Consider the following 6,000-nt stretch of genomic DNA (forward strand, 5'->3'; position numbering starts at 1 on the left):
GTTGGTCTTGTCTAAACACTCCGTCTCATTGACAGTTTTTCATCCAGTTTTAGAAGATCTCTCTTTCCTCAGTTCGGCAACAGATTAAGCAGTTGCCTTATATTTAAAAGTCATACTGTATGAAAAATATGTATTTTTAAACACTGGAATCACTCTCATAACAGAAAGAAGTTTACACAAGTAAAGGAATTCAGAGATGGGGTGAGGTGGATTAAAGGAAGAGCAGAATTATAACTCCTACTACACCTTTATTCTGTGGCACATTTGGATGAATAGAATTACTAAAAGAATCACTGGCACTATCTTTCTCTCTCTCTCATCCCTCAATTCCTCTCAATTGTCCTGAGCGTACATACTTGAATTAGTATGAGTTAAATGCATGTTTGTTGTGCTCCAACAGTATAAGGACAAATACACATAGCATGGAATAGATGCACAGCGTGCTGAGGGATTCATCCAGACCAATTGTACTGCCTCAACTTCATAATCCATTTAATTTGCTTTATACACATGAAAGTATACACTACTAAACAAGTATTTACTTCATCGTTTGGATGAAGTAGTAAGCTCTGAAATGTAAATTTCTCCTTCCCCTTCATCATAACGCCCCTAAATTCTAGTGCAGGTCTGAAAGAGACCCTAAATCTAGTGGGAAGCCCAGAAATGGCTGAACTAGCCCGATTCCACTCCATTGAAGAGAATCCCCTTTTCCTTGCATTAAAATTATTAATTTGGACATTTCATAGGAGAACTATGCCAGGGACAGATAGTGAACAACAGAAACTATCCTTACCAATCTGTACACTTAGTTGTATCATGTATGTGAGATATAGGTGTGTAGTTTGTCTTAGGCATTTCAATTAATACATGGAGCAGCCATCCTTCAGCACATTAGCCTTGATCTGTTTCTTTTCTGAGTTACTTAAGAAATATAACAAAGGAATGATGATACAATATGATAACCATAATTTATGGGGGGAAAGTACACGAATGTACTACTAGATTCTTTAGTTTAGCTAGTTTCATTTAGTTATTATAAATGGCATCTGAAAGTTCATGTTAAGCTTGCAAATTCAGGTCATGGGTATATGGATGTTCCCCATACAGTTCTTTCAATTTATCTGTCTTTTAACTTTTCATAATAAAATACTGAGAAGAAAAGTACTCAAAGCTTAGGCTTTGAAAATAGATCTTTTCATATATTCATTTCATAATCATTTGTAGACTACTTACTACATGTACTTGGATAGGTGCTATGGACAAACTTGAATTCAACATGGTATCTGCCTTTAGGAACTATATCAATTATCTGTTGCTGCAACAATGCTTCATAACCAACTTGGTGGCATGCAACCACAGGCATTTATTTTCTTACTCATGGATACACAGGTTGACTGCTAATTGGGCGCTCTCTCCTGACTGCTTCAAATTGCAAATTCTGCTGGATATGGTTCCTTGCTCCATTTTACTCAACGTACGTTTATGCTGAGATCCAGTCTCTTCTCATTATGATGGCAGAATTGCAAGAAGGTAAGCCCTACCAAAGAAGTATAGATTACATGCCTCTGTTTACAGCACTTTGAAAACATACTGACCAAAACGAGTCACGTGGTTGAGCCCAAAGTCAGAGAGAGAGAAAGTAAACTCTGTCTCTAGTGGGAGGAATTGCAAAGTCACAGGGGGAAAGATGATACAAGGAGAAAAGCATTGTGACCAAACTTAAGTCTACACCAAGAGGTTTGGAGGTTAGTCCTTAACAAAGCAGACAAAATATTGCACTGCTGGCTAATTGCTCCATTTGTTCAAAGGATAAATGAATATTATTGAGTACTAATCTGTGGGTCCATTTTCCATATTCAGTGATAGTCTAACCTTAGATCATTTGAGGGCTGCATATACTAGTCCACCTTATTATCAGACTACATTATAACATAGGATGAAAACAATTCAAGAAGCCCTTGTTATTATTTCTAAGATTCTTTTCTAGACATATGCAAACAGTGATAATTAATGTCTACCTCCCTTCTCTCAATATAAGGATATTTTAATTTTTATATCAACTACCTCTTTAGCAGTATATCTATGAGTCTTAAATTACAGACTTTAATTTCTGAACAATTTTTAGGAATAAGCTGAATTTTCCTTGTGCTTTAATGATTTACATCTATTTAAAATTAAACCCTTGTTGTATAGATCAACATTGAAGGAAATCAACCATAACATTTAATAATTAAAAATAATGCAGGGGTGTAAGATCCTTATTGCTTGCAGAACTTTAAAAACCTATTAATTTCCCATTAGTTGCAGCATAATGACCCAACTCCTTAAATGAAAAAGAAAATAAACTTCTTGAACCAAACTTTGTGATAGAGACCCAGCATGTGCTATTAATTTAAACTGTTTGTCTCAATGATTTTATTTTATTTTATGATATAACCAATTCACTGGATTGGAAAAGTAGAAAATGTTTCATTTGGTTCCTAAATAAAGGATAATGAAGGTCATAAAACATTAACTAAAATGAATAAATTGCTATTAAGATAAAGCATGTAAATAAGTCACCAACTAAAATCAATCTCTTCATATATATCAAAAGAGAGAGGGGAAAAATATAAGTGTATATGTAGATCTCTCACTCTTGCTCTCTCTCTCTCTATATATATATGAATGCATGAAATTTACAATGACTGATTATTTTATATAATTAATTTACTGCCCCTAAATCATATATAGATTAACCTATTCTTATGTCCTTATATGTTTAAATGCAAATTTAAATATATATATTTATAAATATAATATCTATTACTATATCTTTAAATGCAAATTTAAAGGCAAAAAAGAGTTATAACCATATGCCAATCAGAATGCAGAAAACTAAGATGCCTGACAATTTCAACGACTGTTGAGGCTGTAGAGTAACTGGAGCATTCATATTCTGCGGCTCGGAGTTTATATTGGTACAATTGCTTTGCAGATCTCCTTGGCACTATCTTCTAGGTCTGAACACATGTACACTCTATGACACAGGAATTCAACTCCTAAGTATATAACCCAAAGTAATGTATGTATGTATACAAAGGTGTTCAGAGCAGTATTATTCATATGATCTCTAAATTGGAAGCAATCTAAATGCATATCAACTCTAGAAAGAATAAACAAATTGAGGCATATTCACAACTGAACTCTATATGGCAATGAGAAGAATTAAATTACTGCCATGTTCCATAACATGGATGAGCATCAACATAATATTTAGCAAAAGAAGCCGGGCAAAGAGTATACACCATATAATTGTATTTATGTAAAGTTCAAGACAAGGTGACACTAAGGTGCTAGAAATCAGGATGGTTACTTTCATAATGGCATTTAGTAGAAGTGGGCATGAGTGGGGCCTCAAAGGTGTTGGTAATGTTGTACTTTTTGATCTGAGTGGTGTTATATGGAGGTGTTTACTTAGTGAAAAGGTACCATGCTGTACCATTAAGGTTTGTGTACTTTTCTGCATATTATATTTCCGATAGCTTATTGAAGTATAATTGATATACAAACTGCACATACTTAATGTTTATGATTTGGTAAATTTGGACATAGGCAAACACTTGTGATACCATCACCACAATCAAGATAATAGACCTATCCAACACCTCCCAGAGTTTTCTTGTGTCTTTTTTGTTTTTTGAATGTAATATTTTTGCAAAACATTCACTTAGAAAGCACATCTGATTTCTCAATATGATGACTTCCTGTCACCCTTATTTTTCACAATTTCTGAAACAGTTGCTTAATGACCCTGACACATTCTTATAACTTCCCATTATTTTTCATGCTTCAAATCATGAAGGAATTATTGTAATCTTTTCAGGTCCCTCATCCAGTTCACTTACTATTAATCCTTTTGTGGGGATCAGACAGGAGACCTTAGGGAATTTATAGAGCCTCTTTTCATTCTTGTATCTGCTAAAAGAAACTTTACGTCACAAACCTTGATTACTGATTCTCTCCATGACATTTAAAATGATGTATTTCACAGGAACTTTGTCTGCTACTACCTTTCTGCCCAAAGTAATTTACAGCAGCCTTAGAGCAGCCATGGAAATTCTGAAATTAGATTGGAGACCTTCTGTCCCAAACCACATGCTTCTTGAAACGGACGGAATTTTAAATAGTGTGAGGTTATACCTAATCCTGGCAATAATACCTAAGAATAACGAAAGGCTTAATGGGTTGATCTATTAAGTTCATTTTTCAAATCAATCAAAGGTGAAGTTTTTTTTTTTTCTTTCCTTGAGAAATCAAGGTTAGGTCTGTCTCCAGGCATGCATTAAGCAATTAACATGAGTTCCTAGGAATGGAAGGCCTCCTAAGGTAAGCACAGGGCAGACTCATTCACTTGGAAAGCCCTTTAACAAAGGAATTGCTTCCTCATGAGCAGTATTAAAGCAACCTCCCAATACTAAAGCATGTTAAGCTACCTTGTGGGCATTTTGCCAAATCTTTAAGCTGCATTACAGGCTTTTTGTATAAAATGTGTTTTTCTCTGAAATACTCTCTTCTCTCTCACTTTCTTTTTTCTCTATTCCTTACAGACGCCATCAAAGTTACCCAACATAGAACATTAATTTCTTTTTTTAGCTCTTGTGAAGTTTCACACAGGGAGCTACTGACAAGCAAGAAATCTGATGATGGGGCAGAGTTCTTTTGCAACTAGAAGAGGTGAAATCCCTGTAAAATGCAGAAGACTTGTCAAAATTGTTTTTTGTCTTATACTAAAATATAGCTTGTAGAATAAAGAACATCCACACACAGAAAAAGATAAACAGCATGACTGACTTAGGCGTAAAGCAAATTTAATCATGAATTCCAGGAAATTACTTCAAGTATTATTGCTAGATTCATTAGTTTCAAGTGGCCAGATGTGCTGTGTAGGGTGATATATTTGACTGTTACTTGTGCCCTCTAAATCTGTTGTAACTTTCTTCCTGGTTATATAGCGCAACCCAACTGGAGACCACAGTGCCCAGCCTCCTTTGTAGCTACATATGGTCACTCAACTAAATTCTTGCTAATAAAATATGAGCACAAGCAATTTTTGCTTGATCTGGATTTCTCTATTTCCTCTTCACACAAGCTAGAAGCCAAACAAGGCAGGGGACAACTATGACCCTGCAGAGGAAGGCTGTACGCTAGGGGATGGCGAAGCACCAACATGGACAGCACTGTTACCACTGAATATCTTGTTGGCATTAAGCCACACCTCCAGTCTGGATGTCGAACTTGCATGAGAAAGAAATATACTTCCATCCACTTTTAGTCATTGTATGTTTTTATCTTTGTTATTGAAGCTAATATTTACCAGATAGGGTTATATTTGTTCTTGATTAATAATTTTTAGTATACTTTCAACTTATTAAAAGAATATGCAACAAATACTTGATGATTTTCATAATAAAAATATTTTGTATTTCCACAGGATATTTCTTTTATCAGAACCTTTCTCCATATTCTATTATATGAGAGTCACAACAATCCTGTGGCAGCAGTTAAGATGATTCATTTTCCCTATTTCACAAACAAGGAAACAAGGTCATTGGCAATTGGACCTTGATCTTTCCAAATTATCTCAGGAAACTATACAAGTTCAGAGGAAATATAGTTTGATCACTATATATTAAAGTCAATTCACAATACTATATTGAATGAAAATTCACAATTTTAAGAAGGTGCCTTACTCTTTTGGAGAACTTAATAAATATAGCTTTTTTTTTTAACTACATTCACTTAACAACAGATTTACCTCTTTAATAAAATAAAAGCATAATTTTTTCAATTAAGTGCATTTTCAAGTTAAATGTTTGAAGTATCAAGAAATCTATTTACTGTCTTTTTCTATTTATAAATGTAGCAAATTTGAAAATATAAAGATGTTAAAAATGACTCATAGTCCCAAATACTCCAAATTAAACACTATTAATCTTCATTGAAATTATTTTAGTAATT

The 6,000-nt window shown here is 34.0% G+C and overlaps 1 long non-coding RNA gene across 2 annotated transcripts in view; it reads left to right on the forward strand.

Moving 5' to 3' along the window:
* LOC130706545 (uncharacterized) overlaps window positions 1-5,769 on the forward strand; it is a 217,974-nt gene extending 212,205 nt beyond the window's left edge. Inside the window, exons 6-8 of one of the 2 annotated variants that reach the window (XR_009006765.1) lie at window positions 1,390-1,530; window positions 4,293-4,368; window positions 4,590-5,769. This is a non-coding gene — a long non-coding RNA (uncharacterized LOC130706545). The remainder of the gene's footprint in view (window positions 1-1,389; window positions 1,531-4,292; window positions 4,369-4,589) is intronic. The other variant, XR_009006767.1, reaches the window with a different exon arrangement.
* The last annotated feature ends 231 nt before the right edge of the window (window positions 5,770-6,000 follow it).

The sequence above is a fragment of the Balaenoptera acutorostrata genome, chromosome X, assembly GCF_949987535.1.
Source record: "Balaenoptera acutorostrata chromosome X, mBalAcu1.1, whole genome shotgun sequence".
In the NCBI taxonomy this organism is placed as follows: domain Eukaryota; kingdom Metazoa; phylum Chordata; class Mammalia; order Artiodactyla; family Balaenopteridae; genus Balaenoptera; species Balaenoptera acutorostrata.